Source organism: Scyliorhinus canicula, chromosome 5 (assembly GCF_902713615.1).
Source record: "Scyliorhinus canicula chromosome 5, sScyCan1.1, whole genome shotgun sequence".
In the NCBI taxonomy this organism is placed as follows: Eukaryota; Metazoa; Chordata; class Chondrichthyes; order Carcharhiniformes; family Scyliorhinidae; genus Scyliorhinus; species Scyliorhinus canicula.
This window is the reverse complement of record NC_052150.1, coordinates 178,116,034-178,138,183: the sequence shown is the minus strand read 5'-3', so window position 1 is coordinate 178,138,183 and position 22,150 is coordinate 178,116,034. Positions and strand designations below refer to the sequence as shown.

General features: G+C 49.4%; 1 protein-coding gene across 1 annotated transcript in view; it reads right to left on the bottom strand.

Moving 5' to 3' along the window:
* gpr158a (G protein-coupled receptor 158a) overlaps nt 1–22,150 on the bottom strand; it is an 827,720-nt gene that overhangs the window by 99,392 nt on the left and 706,178 nt on the right. The window lies entirely within an intron of this gene.

Here is a 22,150-nt window from a genome sequence, read left to right as displayed (position 1 = left end):
GTCTACATTTAGAGCACTTGACGACAGCTTAGTCTGTTTCTCTACACCCACGACCACTATCATCTAGAAGGACAAGAGCAGCAGATACCTGGGAACCCCAACAGCTGGAGTTTCCCCGCCAAGTTACTCACCGTCCTGACTTGGAAATATATCGCCGCTCCTTCACTGTCGCTGGGTCAAAATCCTAAAACTCACTCCCTAACAGCATTGTGGATGTACCTACACATCAAGGACTGCAGCAGTTCGAGGAGGCAACTCACCACCACCTTCTGAAGGGCAACGAGGGATGGGCAATAAGTGCTGGCCTAACCAGCGACGCCAACGTCCCATAAATGTATAAAAAAACAGTAAAGTTGAATTTATTTTAACATGATACATGCTGTAAATTGCAGCTGCCCAATATTCCAGTTGACCAGCTGGCTATGTTGCAGAATAAAACATTTTCTTAGAATCAGAGAGCTCGAGATTGCCCTCATGGTTATTCACATTGCAACCTACATGGATAATGAATTGGCTACTTCTACAAAAAAAAAATTTTTTCGCATTTATTTTGAATGGAAAATGGGTGTTCTTTTTAACAAATGATCTGCTGCCAGACTACTGAGCCTAGATTTTTTTCATTGAGTGTTTCATCTTGTAACATTGGGGGATTTAACCCATATATTTTAAGTGGGCTAACAACAGTTGTGAAACAAAGCCCCACACGTAAAGTTGTGTCTTCTCTCTACTTTAAACAAAATAGAAATGACAAAATCTGTTCCAGTTGTTCTATGTGGAGTTAATGCAGAGATAAATACTGGAGGGATCAAAAGGGTGACTTTTAATGAAGTACATATCGGCATTTGAATTGTCACTTGGAGAAAAATATCCTAAATAAACTGAAGGGAAAATGATCACAAGTTTGAATTGTCAATCCATGAAATGATCGTCATGTTTCTGAGAATGGTTTGACCATGGATAAAACAGAGGGTGGAATCCTCCATTCTCAGTGGGTGCCTCACTCACTGCCTTAGAAAATGGTAAGGCATCCACACTGATTCTGAGGAGGAAGACCCATGGTGGTTAGCATAAATCCTTCACAGCTCCAGGGTCCCAGGTTCGATTCCCGGCTGGGTCACTGTCTGTGTGGAGTCTGCACGTTCTCCCCGTGTGTGCGTGGGTTTCCTCCGGGTGCTCCAGTTTCCTCCCACAGTCCAAAGATGTGCGGGTTAGGTGGATTGGCCATGCTAAATTGCCCGTAGTGTCCTAATAGTAAGGTTAAGGGGGGAGTTGTTGGGTTACGAGTATAGGGTGGATACATGGGTTTGAGTAGGGTGATCATTGCTCGGCACGACATCGAGGGCCAAAGGGCCTGTTCTGTGCTGTACTGTTCTATGTTCTATATTCTGCCCACTAGGCAGTTAAGTGGACAGCAGCTGGTCTTTCTCCAGATGAGGATCCAGAAAGACTACTTCTTGCCCGCTAAGAGCTGCTGACCAATCGAAGACCAGCAGCTTTTGCACTCGGCAGCACCACGAAGGAGGCAGTGGCTGCTGCTGGAACAACAGCCCCTGGAGTGGCAGGATCGTGGAGCAACACAGGTAAAAGGTAAGAGCTGTTGGTGGGGGGAGGGGGGGGTGTTCTTCTTGGGAGAGGACCATAGGATCTCGGAGCAGGAGTAATTCAGCACTTTGCACATGTTCGGCCATTCAATAAGATCATGGTGGCCTACGCTTGCTCCTAATTCGCATGTTCGTATGTATGTTCATGGGCGGAATTCTCTGATCCTGAGGCTAAGTATTGACGCCGTCGTAAACGCCGTCGCGTTTCCCGACGGTGTCAACATGGCCTCAGGATCAGCAATTCTGACCCCTACAGGGGGCCAGCACAGCACTGGAGCAACCCATGCTGCTCCAGCTGCCAATCACGACGTCAGATGGGCGCCGCGGGTCCGCGCATGGGCAGTGGGACCGGCGCGATTTCCGCGCATGCGCGGTGTCTCCTTTCTCCGCGCCGGCCCCGACGCAACATGGCATAGGGCTACAGGAGCCGGTGCAGAACAAACGAGGCCCCCTGCCTGAGGGGCTGGTCGGTTGATCGGTGGGCCCCGATTGCAGGCCAGGCCACAGCGGAGGCCCCCCCTGGGGTCGGATGCCCCCTTTCCCCCCCCATCACACGCCACTCCCGGATCCTTCCACGCTGAGGTCCCGCCGGGTAAGACCAGGTTAGAACAACGCCGGCGGGATTTGGGTTTTTCGGTACGGACGCTCGGCCCATCCTGGGCGGAGAATCGCCGGGGGGGAGGGGGGGGGGGAGGGGCCCGTAGAGCAGCCCCCAACCAGTGCCTCTCCGGAGAATCACGTCCCGGCGTCGGGGCACACCATTGAAAAGTGACTACTACAACCATCAAGTACCTTTTCAGCTGTACTGAAAATACTGATCCCATAACACGGAGGGAAAAATGTCCAATTGGCTCTGCCTCTACAAATTTCAATTTGCGTAAAGTCAACAATGAAGATTAAAACCAAAGAATATCTAAAATTTAAGCTGTATGCAGCATCATAAGATTTTAAGCAAATCATTCAACAATGCAGATGAAAAATGATATGACTTTCATAAATAGGTGAGTGAGTGTTTGGAAGAGAGGCAGTCATCCACTGAAAATAACACACAAGCATGAATTCAATTTTAGCAATCAATTGGCTCATTGGTGTTGATGGCTGTTTTGCTAAATTCTCCTGTTTACGCCTCTGGGGAAATGCTTATTTTTCATTACCAAAGCATTGAGCAGTAAACCTAATGGGATTGCAGAGCACTTTGTAACCTTGTTCTATAGCCCTGCTAACTGGGACATATGCTAAGAAGGCAGATAGCCCTACAGAGAATATAAAAGAGGAAATGTTGGTCTTGCCCACCGGTGGAAGCTGGGTGGCACGTCAGTATAAAATAGACTGGATAACCTACCAGCGGATGTTCTGCTCCCTGAGGGACTCTGGTTCAATTCCGGCCTTGGGTCACTGTCTGTGTGCAGTTTGCGTCTTCTCCCCGTGTCTGCTCCGGTTTCCTCCCACAGTCCAAAGATGGGCAGTATAAGTGGATTGGCCATGATAAATTGTTCCTTCGTGGCGAGGGATGTGCAGGTTACGTTATGGGGATAGGGTGGGGAAGATGGGGGAGTGAACCTGGTTGAAGTGCTCTTTTGGAGTGTCGGTGCAGACTCGATGGGCCGAATGGCATCCTTCTGTATGTAGGGATTCTATGATTCTACTCCATAATTTATTTATACCCTGATATGCTGTTAAAATTGCTCAACCTTGCAGGTCATGTGTTACTCCAGATTCGTCACCTGTGAACACTTTCACAGATTATATGGGCTGAATATTACACTGAGCGTGGGCTCCCAAAACCCCAGCATAAATTTTGGGAGTGAACCCCCCTCTGCTTATCTAGTTTGCACCCCATTTGCATTTTTGGCCAAGGCCCTTTAATTAATATGAAGCAAGGCTTTTGTCCATTTCCAGGAGGACATCCCACCTCTTACCGGCCAATGGGAGGCTGGTATCTCTGCACACTGACAGCAACAAGGAGCAGGAGCTCCTGCTGGTAGGTAGGCCAAGGTGATACCGTTCAGCGATGAACCTGGCCATTGAGGTACATTTGATGTCTCACTGGGGCCAGGTCGAAAACCCCCAGCAAGGGGTGGGTGTGGGTACAGGCTGGACTCGGCAGCTGGGGAGGTTTGACATGGGGTGGCAAAACTGTGTGAAGGGCCTTCAATTGACACAGGGGACCACGGAAGGAGGCAATCCTAACCCTCCTTCCACTGACCAGCAGCCCACAGGGTTAAACCTGTCGGGCTATATGTTGAGTGCAAGCCTCTCCCACCACCCATTACATTGGAGTGGTAGTGGGATTTGGTGTTTAATTGTGTATTAATTACCCACTTATGGACCTGAATTGGGCCACTAGCGGGAAACCCACTCGACACCTCCCTGGCCACCCATAAAATCATGGAGGGGGAGGATGCACCAACATTGGTATGGAATCATAGAATCATTGAATTTACACTGCAGAAGGAGGCCATTTGGCCCATCAAGTCTGCACCAGCCCTTAGGAAAGAGCACCCTACTTAAGCCCAGGCCTCCACCCTATCCCGTAACTCAGTAATCCCACCTAACCTTGCTTTGGACACTAAGGGCAATTTATCACCGCTAGTTGACTTAACCTGCACATCTTTGGACTTGTGGGAGAAAACTGGAGCACCCAGAGGAAACCCACGCACACACGGGGAGAATGTGCAGACTCTGCACAGACATCAACCCAAGCCGGGAATCGAACCTGGGACCCTAGAGCTGTGATGCAACTGTGCTAACCACTGTGCTAACCACTGTGCTACCATGCTGCCCTATGCCACCATTAGAACGGAATCCTAATTTACAGGTCAACAAGTTTGTCTTCCCACCCACAGGGTGCATGAGGGATCAGTAAAATTCAGCCCCGTGTTTCTGTCTCCAGCTTAATATTGGGGACACTCCCCCAATGAATTTCTTCAAGTCTATCCGAATGACTGAAGGTCTAAAAGAAAAAGGGACAGGGGTATGAGGAAAGAGTAGGGCAGCGAGACAAACTGAAATTTCTAAGTACCTGATACAAACTCAATGGGCTGAATGGCGTCTGTCTGTGCAGTACTACTCTATAATTCTACAGCTTTGCCTTCAGTGAACAAACTGACAGGAATATTGACTGCAGCCCCAAGCATGGCACAAAAACAATTTCTCTCTATTATTGCATTGGAAGGCCCGTCTTCAGCTGTTATCTTAGTGTTGTCAGAATCCGAAAAGAAACCCAGAAACAAAACATAGACTATCCAACTAATCCCCGGATTTCACTGAACACCGTGCTCCAGTTTATTGGCCCACATGTCAGAAGCAATTCCTAATTAACGATATAACTGGAAAAATAACTGCCTGTGAGGCTATTTATTTTTCTCTGGCATATACCATCCTTCACATTATAATCTACAGTAGCTTTATCTGACAAGATTGCCCTTTTTATTCAGTTTGCTGGTGCACCTCTAAACCAAGCACTACCTGTCAAAATGAATTGAGGTTCGGTCTTGAAAATTCATACTATTATCCATTAAGCTAGAGGCTACCTTCCAGTCACTTGTACTTCTGAACATTCTGCCTCTCAGTGAACTGATTGTATTCAGTGCAACAGCAGAAATTTGATTGTTTCAATTCTATCAGCCAAAATTGAGAAAAGCATTTGTACGATTAAAATTAAAAAAAACACCCAACATCCTTTACTGAGGAGATTTAATGAGTGTATTTTTTTTTACAAAATATGCTTTGCATTTAGAACTGTCCTAAAAAATGTTTGCAGAGTGAAGAAGCATCAACCTGAAGTGAAAAAAAAGGTTATTTACAAAAAGGGTCTTCAAAATTTGAGCGGAAGCCTCATAGCAGACAACATTATTATAAAAGCCCAGACTAGGTTGAGACACGGGTATATTTAAAGCTGATTTTCTTGGTATTATCCGAAAACAGCAATAACACCATGTGGTGCGGTGGCAAAGATGATAAAGTGGCTTTGCTCAAACCTAATTGTTGTGAGATTGCCTGCCTTGGGCTGTCTGTCACCCGACCACTGTTGAGCGAGCGTTTTGATGTGTTTTAGGCAGTTGACTGGAGAGTGCTGCGTGCTGCCGGAGAGCAGTCTAGCTTTTGGGTGTGTGAGACGCTGACATTGTTAACTAATCGCACTATCACTCCACGAGCTGTCAGGAAAACCATGAAGCGAGGTGAAAGATAGTTGCGCGGAGCATTGTTGGGGAGTATACAGAGTAATGCCTGTGAGGGCAATTACTGGCCGGTGATGAATAGAGAATCAGTCCGACTGCTTGTCCACCACCTGTCAACCAGTCAAGAGGAGGCAGGCACAGGGAGACCAAGGCCCAGATGCTCGCTGGGCAGAGGTTGCATATTGCATGAGGCAGCCACATCAACTAACATAGGGAACTATAAGAATTTGAGATCTATTTGTAAAAAGTATTTAAGAAGCATTAAATGGGTGGGAGGGGGGGGGGGGGGGGTACTGTGCTGGGTCTTCACCCAAGTGATTGCCTGAGCACAGAGAACATGAAAGAATATCCATATAGGATCACAGTCATAAAGAAACCTTTTGGATTTTCCTTCCATTTAAATTGAGTTAAATAGGTGCTTGTTTATTGTTGGCCAGACATCAAGCTGGTATATGTTGGAATGTTTTCACACATTAACAAAATCTCCAAAAGATTCTCTTGAAATCCAGACAGGTAGAATTTCTGTTTGTCCCATAAAGAGCGCACATCTTGCATATGGACATAAGAAATAGGAGCAAGAATAGGCCATTCAGCCCTTCAAGCCCACACACCATTGAGAATCTTGGCTGATCATCTATTTCAACACCATTTTCCTGCACTATCTCCGAACCCCTCGATCTTTTTAATATGTAGAAATCTATCAATCTCACTCTTGAACATACAAAGTGTCTGAGCCTCCACAACTCTCTGTCGCAGAGAATTGTAAAGATTCACCACCCTCTTCCCATTGACACCCTGTCCATCAGCTCTAGAGCCATGTAATTCCTACAGTGCAGAAGGAGGCCATTTGGCCCATCGAGTCTGCTCCGTCACTCTGAAAGAGCACCCCACCTCGGCCAACTCCCTGCACTATCCCAGTAACCCCTTAGCCCCACCTAACCTCCACACCTTTGGACGATAGGAGGAAACCCACGCAGACACGGGGAGAACATGCAAACTCCACACAGACAGTCACCCAAGGCTGAAATTGAACCTGGGACCCTGGCGGTGTGAGGCACCAGTGCTAACCACTGTGCCACCATGCTGCCATGGCATTTGGCCAAGTTTTGTCCCTTGCCTTTCCTCATAATTTTACAGCCCTCCTGCCTCCCAACCCATCCATAGAGAGCTGGTAAGATCCAGGCACAGATTGGCAGAGCCAAGTTTTACAAATTTGTCCCAGTGAGTGCGGTAAAACGGTGTAGCTGTTGTTCATCTCAGAGAGCCATACCTATTGGTTTCTGGGATTACTGGCACTGGATGGAAACATTCCAGCTCATAGGGCGGAATTCTCCAGCCCTTCCCGATAGTGAAATCTTCCTCAATGGCAGTGTGGGTGAGTAAATAACCATCGACTTTGGCGAGACTGTAAAATCCCACTGGCAATTGAGCTGCTGTGGGAAAAGCCATCCCAGGGGGACCGGAGAATTCCGCCCTTCGTGTTTTGAAAGTAAAGTTTTAGACAATGGTTTTGTTTTGGGATTGTCTTTTTACTTCAAGTTAAAATGGAGGCATGAAGAGAATCATGTGATTTGATATAAATTCTGTTCGACAACAAGCCGGGATGGCTTAGTTCCCATGGGGACAAGTGGCCCAAGGGTGAGTCTCACTGCGAGTAAGGTGGAAAGTGAAAAAAAGACAAGAGCAGCAGGGTGAGCTGTGGACAGATATTCTGTTTCAGTTTCAATGGTCAGAAAGAGAGAGAGAGGTCTATCAGAAAGACAAAAGGCTGCAGCTAGTGTAGTTGGTAGAGACAAGTGCACTGCCTTTCTGTGGAGTGCCAGGCAGAATACCATCTGATCGAAGAGACACATCACATAGCAATCCAAAGACTCCATAAGATTGGCCCTGGTGTGGCTGGCTGCAGGGATTGTTGGGAGTTGGCTTCACTGCGAGCAGTTGGTTTGGAACATCTCCAGAAACCGAGAAAAGTGCCTCTTGGTGGTCACTCGACATTATGACTCAGCAAAATGGGGAGACAAGATCCAGCTCAAAGCTGTTAATGATGTTGGCTTGGCGCCTGTAAAAACATCAATTCTGCAGAGAGCAAGTAGTGAAGTATAACTCGGTTATGGGGTTTTCAGTCATGTAAAAAAGTTAAAGGGAGGATAGCGGGTCAGACACTCAGTGGAGAATCCGGCTCAGGCCTTCAGCCACTCTGAAAAAAAATCTGGGGGCGTGGTTTACACCATCACTCTGGCGGGACAGGGCCTGTTAGAGCCGGAAGGCCAGCTCCACAGCATTATTTAAAGGAGAACCCGATCAGCGCTTGTAGTGATCTGTACATCTGTACATACATTTGCACATACACCAGGGACTACAGACAGATGTAACAGCCACAGCATCACTAGAGGGAAGCATCCAGCCCAAGGGAGGATCCGCCTCTTTCAGAAGCACAGGGCTAGTGAGTAGCAGCAGACAGAGACAGCTCAGCACTGGCAGTTTACCTTAGCTTCGCTAGTCATACCTCTTGACTGTATTATATCTAGTTAAGCTCTGGAAACAGAACAAACCCATTGAATAAAATATTTGTGTTAACTGGAAGTCTACAATCTTTATTCAAACTTAGAGAATAACATAGTGCTGAAGTTGAACCCCCACCCAACACAGACATGGGGGACAAACTCAATAAAGCTATCGGGAGCTTTCCCTTCCACCAACCCTGCAAGGTAACAGGGGCTCCTGCCTACTCCCTAACTACCCAAGGCATTGGGGGTCACCCCCCCAACACACAAGGTAATGGGGGATTTCCCATGACACCCCCAGTCGCATAAGGTACCCATTCATTGGCAAGTTCTCCAGCTTCAAAGGCATTGACCCTTTCTCCTCTCTCACCAGACATAATAGGAACACCCCCAATGGGTCTTCCCAGAGGGCTCACCCCTGGCATGTTGGTTCCCCTTGGCTGAATGCCGTTGTTGTGAGGCTGTCGAGAGGTTTAAATATACAGTGAGGAGGGGGAATCATGTATTGTGGAGGCACATTAGTAATATTGACATTTATTAAATGTGGCCCCCACCCCTGATGAGTGATGCGGAAAATCGGGAAATGAGCTCTCGCTGGCGAGAACCCCGACTCTCATGAGATTTTAGGCCCAGATCGCCATTTGCACTTGTGACTATTGCAGGCACAAAATTACCCCCCTGTTTCTTCCCTTCCTGCACATCACACTCTAACACCATTGGCATTGATATTGGCCAGGTGGTGGGGCGGTGAGGGCGGGGGGGAGCGGGGGGTGGGGGGGGGGTTTGCACAATGGTTGTGTTAAAATATTGAAATTGAGCAAAAGACAGACGACAGAATCGTCATTTCTGGGTCTAAGTTCTTAGGTGGGGGTGGGAATTCAGAGGGGCACCCGCAACAAAGTCCAGTGGGAAAAACTGGTGAATCTCATGCTGCTGGGCTGATTAATTCCGCAGCCAGGGGTTTCTTGATGAACTGCACGGCAGGACAACCAGGAAGTAGCACTCCCAACATCATCCTGGAACTCCCTCCTCAACAGCACTGTGCACGTACATACACTAAAGGGACTGCAGCGGGTCAAGAAGGACTGAAACTCACCTCCAACTTCTCCCGGGCAATAAGGGAATGGTAATAAATACTGGCCATGCCAGAGAAGCCCACGCCTTGAATTAATGAATTAAAAAATCGTAATTTGCACCACATTCATTCATCACCTGTTGGGAGTTTGGAAACGGACGTAACAGGCAAGATTCATGCAGCACCGGCCCCAAGGATATGTGTTGCCTCCCTGGGCACACCTTTGAACAAAATGGAGGGAAAGAAGGATGCCCATTACCCAAGGGGCGGGAGGAGGCCCACCCATCTCAATACCCCTGCATGGGAGGCAGTTGTCAGGGTGGTGTGTGCAAATTTCGCACAGTGCAGGGGAAGGCCTTATTCACACTGCTGGGGTAAGTGAACCCTCTACTCCCCATTCTCACCTCACTGAATGGGAACAGGGACATGGGCCTCTATGGCAAGGCTATCATCTGTGCTGTCCATGCATAAAAGCACTTTGCAAGGTGCTGGGATGCTGTCTCAGCCCCACTTTGCAGGGAGGCGATTGCGGGTCGCTGAAGGCTCACATTTTGTGGGGCGGGGTTTGACATAGAGGGCAACTGCAGAATCTGCTGCTACCTTGTCCTTGTCCTTCTAGCAGCTGGTGCACATAGCTCTAGGGGGTGATGCTGAAATACCTTTGGGGACTAGCAAAACAAAGAAACCGGAGGGTGAGACTCTGTTCAATGCTCATACAATTACTTATTCTCTTCTCCTTGCATTAAAGGTACCGGCAGGAAGAGGGTGTGGTTAGACTCCGATCCTGAGCGCAGAGCTAGCCCCAGCCAACAGAGGACTGAGGACAATGATGAATTCTCACCCGTAGAGCCGTCACAGCATTCACCTATATCCCCCCCAGGCTTGAAGCACTCACCTCGGAAGGTCATCGATCCAGTTAAGGTTCGGGCTTACTCTCACTGCACAGACATGTGTCCACAGCAGAAGGAGTCAGAGACAGCCAAGGTCACCATCACTCAGCGGACTGGTGGAAAGAGGTTTCTGTTAATCCTGAGTCAGATGGTGAGACTCTGGGAGTGGTCCTAGACAAGATGCTGGAAATGCAGTGAGAGGCAGGGAACATCAGAAGGTTGGAGCCATCAACAGAGTGGAACGTGATGGGGAGGGGTCTGTCTGTCTGCTCTCTGATGTAGCAGCAATGACATAGAAGCGTGTCAAGGTCTCAGTGGGGCAGATGACAGATGTCATGGAGAACCTGGTACAGCATAATGACCAGTTTTTCGCCGGAGATGTGCACAGGCCTGCACTCCACCACTGTAACCATGGTTGAGCTTTTGCAGTGGCCATGTGAGAGACACCCCTAGGACCCCACTCAGGAATATGTGTGCTGGATTTTCCAGCCCACCTCCTCCTCTGCAACATGTTTTCTGGCAATGGGGGCAGCTCATCATTGGTCATCGGTGGGATCCTCCATTCCCGCTGACATCCAGTGTTTTGCGTGCCTCGCTCGTCCCGCCACTGGGGAACCTGCCACGGGGAGGGTCACCTATGGCAGGATCGGAAGATCTCGCCAGCAGAAAGGGCCGGAAAATCCCACCCTATGTCAGTGAACCCATTGATGCGACCATCAATTCAACCAGAGACACGAGTTGGAGTAAACTGTGGGTTTAATCGGCTTACAACTGAGCCTGCCTGCGACTATGCTGAACTGAAGGCGGACTCACAGGACCGCAGCACTTATGCTTCCTGAAGGGGGTGGAGCCGAGAGCAGAGCCCTGTACATGCTCCTCATCTCCCCCTGTGGGCAGAGCAGCGCAACGGCTCATAGATGGAGCCCACAGGGACACAGTAATGTAGAGTGTGAATTATAGTGGTTACACATTCACCACATTCACCCCCTGTTAAAAAAATCAAGTCCGACGGGGGTGACGGGTCTACAAGTTCAGTCGGTCCGGCGCCTCAATCGTGCGTAGCGGCCGACGAAGCACCGGTGTTGCAGCCGTCTCGGATGGCTGTGGAAGGATGTTCGGTGCAGGTCCGGGGTTGGACTCTGGGGATGGTTCTTCCTGAGCTTCGTTCCTGCGAACCGGTGTGTAGGGCAGAAGGGAGCGCGGGAAGCAAATAGGCGCAGGGGCGCAGGGCATGGGAAGTCAGGTGGGGTGTAGTGTGGAAGGTACATCGGCGGTAGTGGTAGTAGAGCCTGCGGGTGCCAGGTGGCGGAGGGAAACGGTGTCCTGTCAGCCATCGGGGTGTTTAGCGAACGCGTAGTGGGGGTTCGAGTGCAGGAGTTGGACCCTCTCTACAAGGGGGTCGGTCTCATGTGTCCGAACAATTTTTCGGAGGAAGACAGGGCCCGGTGTCCTCAACCAGAGCGGATGCGAGACCCCCGTAGTAGTTCCCCTAAGGAAGGCAAATAGGCGATCATGAGGAGTCTGATTCGTGGCCGTACAAAGGAGGGACATAATAGCATGGGGCATATCGGGGAGGACCTCCTGCCAGTGGGAATGTCGGGAGATTCCTGGACTGTAGGGTCAGTAGGGCGGTCTTCCAGACCGTTGCATTCTCCCTCTCCACCTGCCCGTTCCCCCTGGGGTTATAGCTGGTAGACTTGCTCGAGGCGATGTCCTTGCCGAGCAGGTACTGACGCAGCTCGTTGCTCATGAAGGACGAACCCCTGACACTGTTGACATAGTTAGGGAAACCGAACAGGGTGAAGACACTGTGCAGGGCTTTGATAGCTGTATGGGAGGTCATATCAGGGCATGGGATGGCAAACGAGAAACGGGAGAATTCATCTAAAACGTTGAGGAAATAAATGTTGTGATTAGTTGAAGGGAGGGGCCCTTTGAAATCGATGCTCAGGTGTTCAAAGGGCCGGGATGCCTTTATCAGGTGTGCCTTGACTGGTCGATAGGAGTGCAGTTTACACTCCACGCAGATCGAGCAATTCCTGGTGACGGCTTTAACCTCCTCAGCGGAGAAGGGCAGGTTGCGGGCCTTGATGTAATGGGCGTGCCGGGTGACCCCCGGATGGCAGAGGTCATTGTGGATCGCCTGAAGACGGTCGTCTTGCGCGCTGGCGCATGTGCCGCGGGGCAGGGCATCTGGGGGCTCATTGAGCTTCCCACGACGATATACGATATCGTAATTGTAGGTGGAGAGTTCAATCCTCCACCTCAAGATCTTGTCATTTTTGATCTTGCCCCGCTGCGAATTGTCAAACATGAAGGCAACTGACCTTTGGTCGGTGATGAGGGTAAACCTCCTACCTGCGAGGTAGTGCCTCCAGTGCCGCAAGGATTCCACAATGGCTTGGGCTTCTTTTTCGACTGAGGAGTGTCGAAGTTCGGAAGAAGAGGGGGTTCGGGAAAAGAACACTACTGGCCTGCCTGCCTGGTTCAGAGTGGCAGCGAGAGCAACCTCTGAGGCGTCGCTTTCCACCTGGAATGGGACAGACTCGTCTATTGCACTCATGGCAGCCTTAGCGATGTCCGCCTTTATGCAGACGAAGGCCTGGCGAGCCTTGGCTGACAGTGGGAAGAGTGTGGCCTTAAATAGTGGGCGGGCTTTGTCCACATACTGGGGGACCCACTGGGCATAGGACGAAAAAAATCCGAGGCACCTCTTGAGGGCCTTGGGACAGTGGGGGAGAGGGAGTTGTAAGAGGGGGTTATGCGCATGCGGTCAGGGTCGGGTCCTAGGACTCCGTTTTCCATGACATAGCCGAGGATGGCTAGCCTGGTGGTGCGGAAAACGCATTTCTCCTTATTATAGGTGAGGTTGAGCTTTTGGGCGATCTGGAGAAATCGGTGGAGATTGGCGTCATGGTCCTGCTGATCATGGCCACGGATGGTGACATTATCCAAGTACGGGAAAGTGGCCCGCAGCCCGTACTGGCCCACCATACAGTTCATTGCTCTTTGGAACACCGAAACCCCTTTTGTGACACCAAAGGGGACCCGGAGGAAATGGAAGAGGCGGCCGTCTGCCTCAAACGCCGTGTAGTGGCGGTCCTCCGGGCGGATTGGGAGCTGATGGTATGCAGACTTCAGAACCACCGTGGAGAACACGCGGTACTGTGCGATCTGGTTTACCATTATTACAATCCGGGTGAGGGGGTACCCAGCAAGGTGCGTGAATCGGTTAATGGTCTGGCTGTAATCAACCACCATCCGGAGCTTTTCCCCGGATTTGACGACCACTACCTGAGCTCTCCAGGGGCTATTACTGACCTCTATGACTCCTTCACGCAATAGGCGCCGGACTTCAGATCTTTGAACACCCTGTCCTGCAGACTATACCTCCTGCTACGAGTGGCCACTGGCTTTCAGTTGGCGGTGAGGTTAGTGAAGAGTGAGGGGGGCCGACTTTCAGGGTTCCTAGGCTGCATATAGTGAGTGGGGGCAGGGGCCCGCTGAAGCTGAGTGTGAGGCTCCTGAGGTTACACTGGAAATCCAGTCCTAGGAGGAGTGGGGCGCAGAGGTCTGGGAGCATGAACAATTTGAAATTTGTGTAACTGGCACCTTGTATCGTTAGAGTCGCTGAGGTGCGCCCTTGTATTTGGACTGAGTGCGACCCCGAGGCAAGAGAGATTGTTTGCCGCGTTGGGAATACCGGGAGCGAACAGCGCCTTACCAGGTCCGGGTGAACGAAGCTCTCGGTGCTCCCCAAGTCGAAGAGGCACGGTGTCTCGTGGCCGTTGATCCGAACGGCCATCATGGAGCTTTTGAGGTGCTTGGGCCGCGACTGGTCCAAGGTGACGGCGTTGAGTTGAGGGCAGATGGCGGTGTGGTCAACAGTGAAGGAGTGGCCCCGCGATGACTGTTCGAGTTGGGTAGCGGGTGATGGCCAAGATGGGGCAGCAGGGTAGCATGGTGGTTAGCATAAATGCTTCACAGCTCCAGGGTCCCAGGTTCGATTCCCAGCTGGGTCACTGTCTGTGTGGAGTCTGCACGTCCTCCCCCTGTGTGCGTGGGTTTCCTCCGGGTGCTCCGGTTTCCTCCCACAGTCCAAAGATGTGCGGGTTAGGTGGATTGGCCATGCTAAATTGCCCGTAGTGTCCTAATAAAAGGTTAAGGGGGGGGATTGTTGGGTTACGGGTATAGGGTGGATACGTGGGTTTGAGTAGGGTGATCATGGCTCGGCACAACATTGAGGGCCGAAGGGCCTGTTCTGTGCTGTACTGTTCTATGTTCTATGGCGGCCCCTGTTGATTGTACATGGCGGGCGGCGAGGAGGATGACGTCCAAGATAGCCGCTCCCATGGATCACACGTGGCGGGCGGTGAGGAAGATGGCTTCCAAATGGCGGCCCCCATGGATCGCACATAGCCGGCCGCGTGGGGGAGGATGGCCAAGATGGCGGCACCCGTGAGTCGCACATGATGTGCGGAGGCGGAGTCAGCAGACACGCTGTCACGTTATGGGGTCTGCGAGCCTGAGAGTCGGAGGAGCGAGTGTTCGAGTTGGGGTTCGAGTTTTTGGATTTGCCAGGTAGACCTTAGCGAAGTGCCCTTTTCGCCCACAGCTGCTGGGGGTCGCGTTGCGGGCCAGGCATTGCTGTCGGAGGTGTTGGGGCTGGCCTCAAAAATGGCACGATAGTCCTCCGTGGTGGGTGGGTGGCCGCGCGGCGCAGACCTAGGGCAGTCTTTGGTCGGGGGTCCATGATGGGGTCGCGTGATCGGCCGGGAACACAGTTAGGCTTTGGAAAGTGACCTCTAATGAGGTCGCCAGTTTTACCGTGTCCTCCAGGTCTTGGGCCCCTTTCTCAAGAAGACGCTGCCGCACATAATTTGACCAGACCGCCGCAACGTATACATTTCGGACGGCGAGTTCCATGTGCTGAGAGGCTGTCACGGCCTGGAAGTTACAGTCGCGTGCTAGGGCTTTAAGGTCGCGCAGATAGCCTTCTAGCGACTCCCCAGGGCGCTGGCGACGAGTCGTGAAGATGTGTCGCGCGTAGACTTCGTTTATGGGCCGCACGTACAGGCGGTCGAGCATCGCGAAGGCCTCAGTATAAGAGTCAGCTTCATTAAGTTGTGTAGAAATACGATGGCTCACCCGTGCGTGGAGGAGACTGAGTTTCTGTTCATCTGTAACAGAGGAGGTTGTCGACGCAGCTGACGCAGAAAAATGTTCTTTGCTTCTGCGGCCTGTGGATCAAGTTCCAGTCGGCCAGGTTTGAGGGCTGATTCCAAAGTAGTTCGTTAAGCCGATTAAATTGATGTGACCATCAATTCAACCAGAGACACGAGTTGGAGTAAACTGTGGCTTTAATCGGCTTACAACTGAGCCTGCCTGCGACTTTGCTGAACTGAAGGCAGACTCGCAGGACCGCAGCACTTATACTTCCTGAAGGAGGTGAAGCCGAGGGCGGAGCCCTGTACATGCTCCTCATCTCCCCCTATGGGCAGAGCCGCGCAATGGCTCACAGATGGAGCCCACAGGGACACAGTAATGTACAGTGTGAATTATAGTGGTTACACATTCACCACACCCATCAACTGCAGCCTCTGGGATTGCTGAGGGTGCACCTGCCTAGAGCAGGAGACACAAAGAGAGACACTGACAACAGGCCTCGAGCCTCCAGAGGACATCCACCCAATTCATCGGAGACAAGAGGGCAAAGTGGTCAGCAGGCTTCCTCCGCCCCTGCTGTGGAAGCACTTAGATAGGTTAAGGACATCAAAGAAATTCTGAGTTCATTCAGATGGCAATGGTGCACCACCATCGTTCATTGTTGCTGCACACCTGTAAGTATATGCATAGCTGCTCTTATTGACGTTGGCTGGGTTTTCAATGCTCGGTACATTTTAATGCTAGTAGGCATCCCGCACAGCCACCAAATCAAGAGTCGACTCAGACTGGGTCTATTTGTCCTGAATCATGGCTGTGCATTGGAGGCATTGATCTTTGCCGGGGCCCTTGTGAGCCATCTGCTAAAAAGTCTCCGACACACACTGGTTCCTTGCCCTCCATTGACCAGTCCACAGAAACACCTTTCCCTTGTTAGGATTGTATGTCAAGGATTCACATTCAATTGCCCATTTGTGCTGACCTGCAGCTCTGCCTACCCGATGAGTCCCCATCCCATCCAGCATTTTGTGAGTGGACAGTTTCTAATTTTCCTTCAAACATACTGCAACGGCTTCCACCCTTTACCTGTGACCCATATCCTCCCCCTGCCCATGCCCCCATAATCACTGATGTCCCACCCGTCACCTGTATAACCTTTACCCTCCCTTCAGCCACTCTTGAATCCCCCACCCTACCCTACAGCCAATCACCTTCCCCTTGTCTTGTCCATCCCTAGGATCCATATCCACTTCCAAGTCCCTTCCAACAACCCGAATCAGAACTTCACCTGCCACCAATGGGCCCTCATCCTCCCACCCTACAACATCCCACTGTCTCCTTTAACCGTAACCATGCCCTCCCACCAGCACTATCCTTGGTTTGTCCCCAGGACTCAGCGATGGATACGGCCAACTCCTCCCTCTGAACCTTTGTTCCACCCCTCCCCAACACACATTGTCCCTTGCTGTCCCCATGGCCTTTGCTTTGCTCCCTGGTCCCTTCCGCCACTGACATAACCAGGACCCCTGCAAGGCCTCCACTTATGTTTACCCTCTCCTTCCTTCCCCATGCTCCACACCTCCCCATCGTCCCTCAATTGGATCACGGCGCACCTTGAACCTGCTCCAGCCAGTCCGATCATGGCCCAATCATGTTTCAGTCCGGCATGAACCTCTGTTGGCAGGCGGATTATAGAATGGGGGGGGTTCCAATAACAGTCGGATGGTCATTCGAATCTTACCAATGATGTGCAAAAAGTCTTCCCTTTGGCCTTCGGTGGGAATAGAAGCCCGCCATCATCTTACCATGACATTGAGGACCACGCATTCCCGCCATCGGGAAACCAGTTATCCCCGCTCCTACTGTATTGTCCACCACCACCACTACTGGCAGGAGGGGACGATTCTGCCCATTCTCTCAGATTTGTATGCTTCCATCTGTGTTGGAATGGAAGTACAAGCACTTTAAAAATGGTGGGCAGCACCAAATTCTGGGGTTCTATCCCCCATTCACAATTCTTTTGGCTGTACAGGATAGGGATACAGGTAGCGAGCCCACATGCAGCAATCCCACCCTTGTCAGCAAGCTCTATTGTGGGAGTGAGGCCCAAAACTTTTAAGCAGTCAGATCTGTTTTATTCAGAGGCATCGTTCACGGCACCTCAGAACAGGGGTAAAACATCGGGGATCCCTAGTCCTGAATACGAAACCAAAAATAAAACTTAGTAACTCAATATTTCATTGGAAAAACATTGCCCCTCTGACTTTTTCGTAAAACTAATCAAACACACGCAGTGAAAAGTTCCTTTGAGAAAACCTTCAATCCACTTCACTGTATCAACAAAAGCAGGCTGATCAAATTACCCAATTATGAATCCTTAACCCAAACAGTGGTGAATGAAATCAGCCCAGCAGGGCTTTGTTTACCCAGTTGTAAATGGGGAATGCTAGTTTCATGTGATTGACATTTTTATTACCTTGTAATAAGCTGATCACTTTTGAAGAGATTTTTTACTGCCTGTGTGTTTATTTGGACAAAATTAAGATGTGCAAATTGGATTGAAGGCATCCTCAATGGGACTTTCATTGCCTGTGTTTGTTGGGCAATTTTATGAGAAGTTAAGAGGAGCATTTGTTTAAAAATAGGAATATTTAATTACTGTTATTTTTTATTCTCTCATGAGAATTTTATGTGCCTCATTATTTGTGTACCCAGTATGTATTGGGTGAGATGGGGATATCGGTGAGCACTGGAGATATATGAGGGGACATGGGAGATATTAGGGTGCATAGAGATATGAGGGATATGGAGGTGGCAGGGACAGGTGGGTCAGGGAGATGAGGGGTGAGGGATTGGATGGCTGAACAACCATGACTACAACTAGGCTGATGTAAACCGAGGTGGACCTTCTAACTGATGGCCAATTCTGTTGTCTCCTTGGGCCTGCCTCCAGAGGCAGCAGGCCTGACTCCAGCCTATGCCCAACTTGCTGACGTGAAAATAGGTGGGCGCACTCCTCCAGGACGAAGATGAGATCACGAGGTGAGGAAAAGTCCTGACTCCTGATAGCTGTCTCCTTGATGAAAATCCAGTCCTTACTTTCAACTAGGCTCAGGTACATTTTTGCAACTTGCCACCCAGGCCCCACCTTTCAGACCCCAATATCCCCTCTCCCCTAACCCATTCACCCCATCCCGCACCTACCCGGATGTAGCCTAGAGTCTTCTACTTCTGACTGCCTGACACATTACTATGGACCTCTCGCAGCTGCCACCTGCTGCTAATTATTTCAGTTGGGTAACCATTCTGGCTGGATGCTGCGTGGGAGTTTAATGAAGGTCCTAACATTTCATGTAGGCTCCAAAAAGTCTATTCCTCTCCATGTTAGTGATAGCTTAAAGAGACTGCTGTTATATAACATGAATCAGTCCTAACTCCGATACTTTTTAGCTGAAGCCGAGCAACATCTCAAGATAAAACACTGCAGAGTGAACCACTTAGGCTGGGTCGCATCATTCACCATTACTTTAACATAGCCCTTGCATTCTGTGACTTTTTGAACTTTTTTCTTTATTTGATTTTGCTCTTGTGTAAAATCCAAGGTAGATTGAAGAATGTAGCATAGCTTATGGAAATGGTTAAGTTGTAATGTTGCCTGCTGTTTGGCTAAAAATAAAAACTTTATCTTGGATCACAAGTCACATGCGTGCAATTGATCCCCAATTGGTCAGGAGTGAGAACCACAGGGACACTAAATAAATATAAAGAGCTTCAGAGGATATGCTCGGCTCTCCTGGTGTCTTAACGTGTTAAGATGGCAAGTTATAGAATCATACAAACAATACAGATTGCAGCTTCGATGTCTCTTCTGTGTTGAGCTAAGTGATTTCAGCAACATTCGGAATAGGGTAGTTGGCCCCTCGAGCCTGTTCCGCTATTTATCTAGATCTTGGTTAATCTTCTATCTCAACATCATTTCCACACAATCCCCATATCCCTTGGTATCTTAACATGTATCTGCTTTGAACATACTTAATGTTTGAGCATCAGCAGCCCTTTGTTGAAGAGAATTCCAAAGATTCACCACCCTGAGAATGGAGAAATTCCTCCTCATCCCGGTCCTAAATTGCCTACCTCTTGTCCTAGAATGGTGTCTGGTTCTAGGTACCCCAACTAGAGCAAATATACTTCCTGCATCTCCCCTGTCGAATCCTATAAGAATGTTGTATGCTTCAATGTGGTCACGTCTCATTCTTCTAAAGTTTCCTTCGTTTCTCCTTATCCTGCCAATCCACAGATTAGTCTAAGAGTGCAATCTAACCAACAAAAAGCATCCATTCTGGGTGGGATTAGAGGGGTCAAGCGCCGGGAAGGACCCCACCATCAAATGTCACTGTTTTTTTGGGGGGCCTCAACTGGGAATGCCCCACTGAGGTTGCACTCTGTTATATTTTCTGCACTGGGAGCGAAGAGATCGGGGCGCTATTTTTAAATGGTGCCCCAATCTTACGGCACCCTGACGCAACTCCAGGACCTCCCCAACGGCCTAACTCACCTGTTGGGGAGTCCCCGAGCCTCCTCACGTCCCATCTGATACAGGCAAGACACCCCTGGGCCCAATCCCTGGTGCAGGCGAAATGCCACATGGGCAACTTAGCACTGTCAGCCTGGAAGTGCCCCTGCCGATCTGGCAGTGCCACAGGAGCACCCTGGCAGCACCAGGCTGGCACCCAGGTGGCTTTCCCCAGGTGCCAGGCTGGCAGTGCCAAGGTACTTGGGTGGCATCAGCAGTACCAGGATGCCACCCTGCCCAGATACCAACTACCCGGGGGTCTCCGATCGCCTTGGAGACCCTTCAAAGTGTTGTTTCGCCTGGTCCCCATTTGTGGAGACCAGTGCCAAACTGTGCCCGGCTGGGGTCTTCTTGGCGAGGTTGGTAGATCCCAGGCCCTGGTTCGATCTGGCATTGGCAGAGGTAAGTGAGCTTTTAAGCTCATTTAACTCTGCAAGTCTGGATCCCACCCACAATGAGTGATGTCTCGCGAGATCACATTAGATCTTGCAGGGTGTAACGATTGTTGGGAATCCTTTAAGAAGCCTCTCGAGGGATCTACTGGTTGAGTCCCATCCCTTTTCCAAAGGATGTGGCTGGAAAATTGCGGCCTAATCTGCATTGCACTCTCTATATGGCCAGTGTATCCTTCCTTAAGAAGCCCAAAATTACACACAATTCTCCAGATGTAGTCTCACCAAGCTGTTCACAACTACAGCAAGACTTCCTTAACTCAAATTCCCTTGCAATAAAGGCCAACACACTATTTGACTTCCGAATTGCTTGCTGCAACTATATGTTAGCTTTCATTGACTTATAAACAAGAACACCCAAGTCCCTTTAGGCATTGACACTTACCAATCTTTCACCATTTAGGAAATACTGTACATTCCTGTTTTTTCTATCAAAGTGAATAACTTCACATTTTTCCACATTATCTTTTATCTGTCCTGTTCTTGCTAACTTGCTTCGCCTATATAAATCCCCTTGTGGCCTCTTTGCACCCTCCTCACCACTCACAATCCCACCAAGTTTTGTGTCATCAGAAAACTTAGAAATAATACATTTAGTCCCCACATCCAAAAGATTGATATTGATTTTGATTTGCTGGGGACCAAGTATTGATCCTTGCCATATCACATCAGTCACAGCCAGCCAACCTGATAACGATCCATTTATCCTTGCTGTTTTCTGTCCATTACAAAATCCTCAATCCATGACAGTATATTATCCCCAATTCCATGTGTTCTAAGTTTGCTTACTGATGTTTTGTCTGGGACATGATCAAAAGCCTTCTAAAAATCCAAATGCACCACATCTACTGGTTCTCCCTTTATCTATCCTGCTAGGAACCTCTTCAAAAATCTCCAACAGATTAGTCAAACAAGATTTCCCTTTCATAAATCCATGTGGACTTTATTCAGTCCTACCATTGTTTTCTAAATGCCAAGTTCTCAGATATTTTCAATCCATTTTAGCATTTCTCCACCACTGATGCTGGGCTAACAGTCTGTAGTTTCCTATTTCTCTCTTCCCCCTTTCTTAAATAGTGGAGTTACCATTTGCTATCTTCCAACCTGCAGGCACCATTCTGGAATCTATTGACTTTGAACGATAATCACCAATGCATCCACTATTGGGCGGCAAGGTAGAACAGTGGGTAGCACTGTTGCTTCACATTTCTAGAGTCCCATGTTCGATTCCCAGTTTGGGTCACTGTCTGTGTGGAGTCTGCATGTTCTCCCTGTGTCTGCGTGGGTTTCCTCTGGGTGCTCTGGTTTCCTCCCACAAAGACGGCTGTAGGTAATTTGAACATTCTGAATTCTCCCTCTGTGTACCGGAACAGGCGCCGGAATGTGGTGACTAGGGGATTTTCACAGTAACTTCATTCCAGTGTTAATGTAAGCCTACTTGTGACAATAAAGACCATTATTATTATTATTATCTCCACAGCACCCTCTTTCAACAATCTTTTAACACTGTCTCTTCCTTTGATTGAATAGAAACTTCTCTGGTTATAAACTTTCAGTCTCATTAATTTCTTCAGCACCTTTATTTTACTAATTCAAATTTATTTCTGGTCCTCAATCTCACTAGTCCAATATTTCAGGGAGGATTTTTGTATCTTCCTCCATGAAACAAAGCATTTGTTTAGGTTTCCTGCCATTTCCTTATTACCTATTA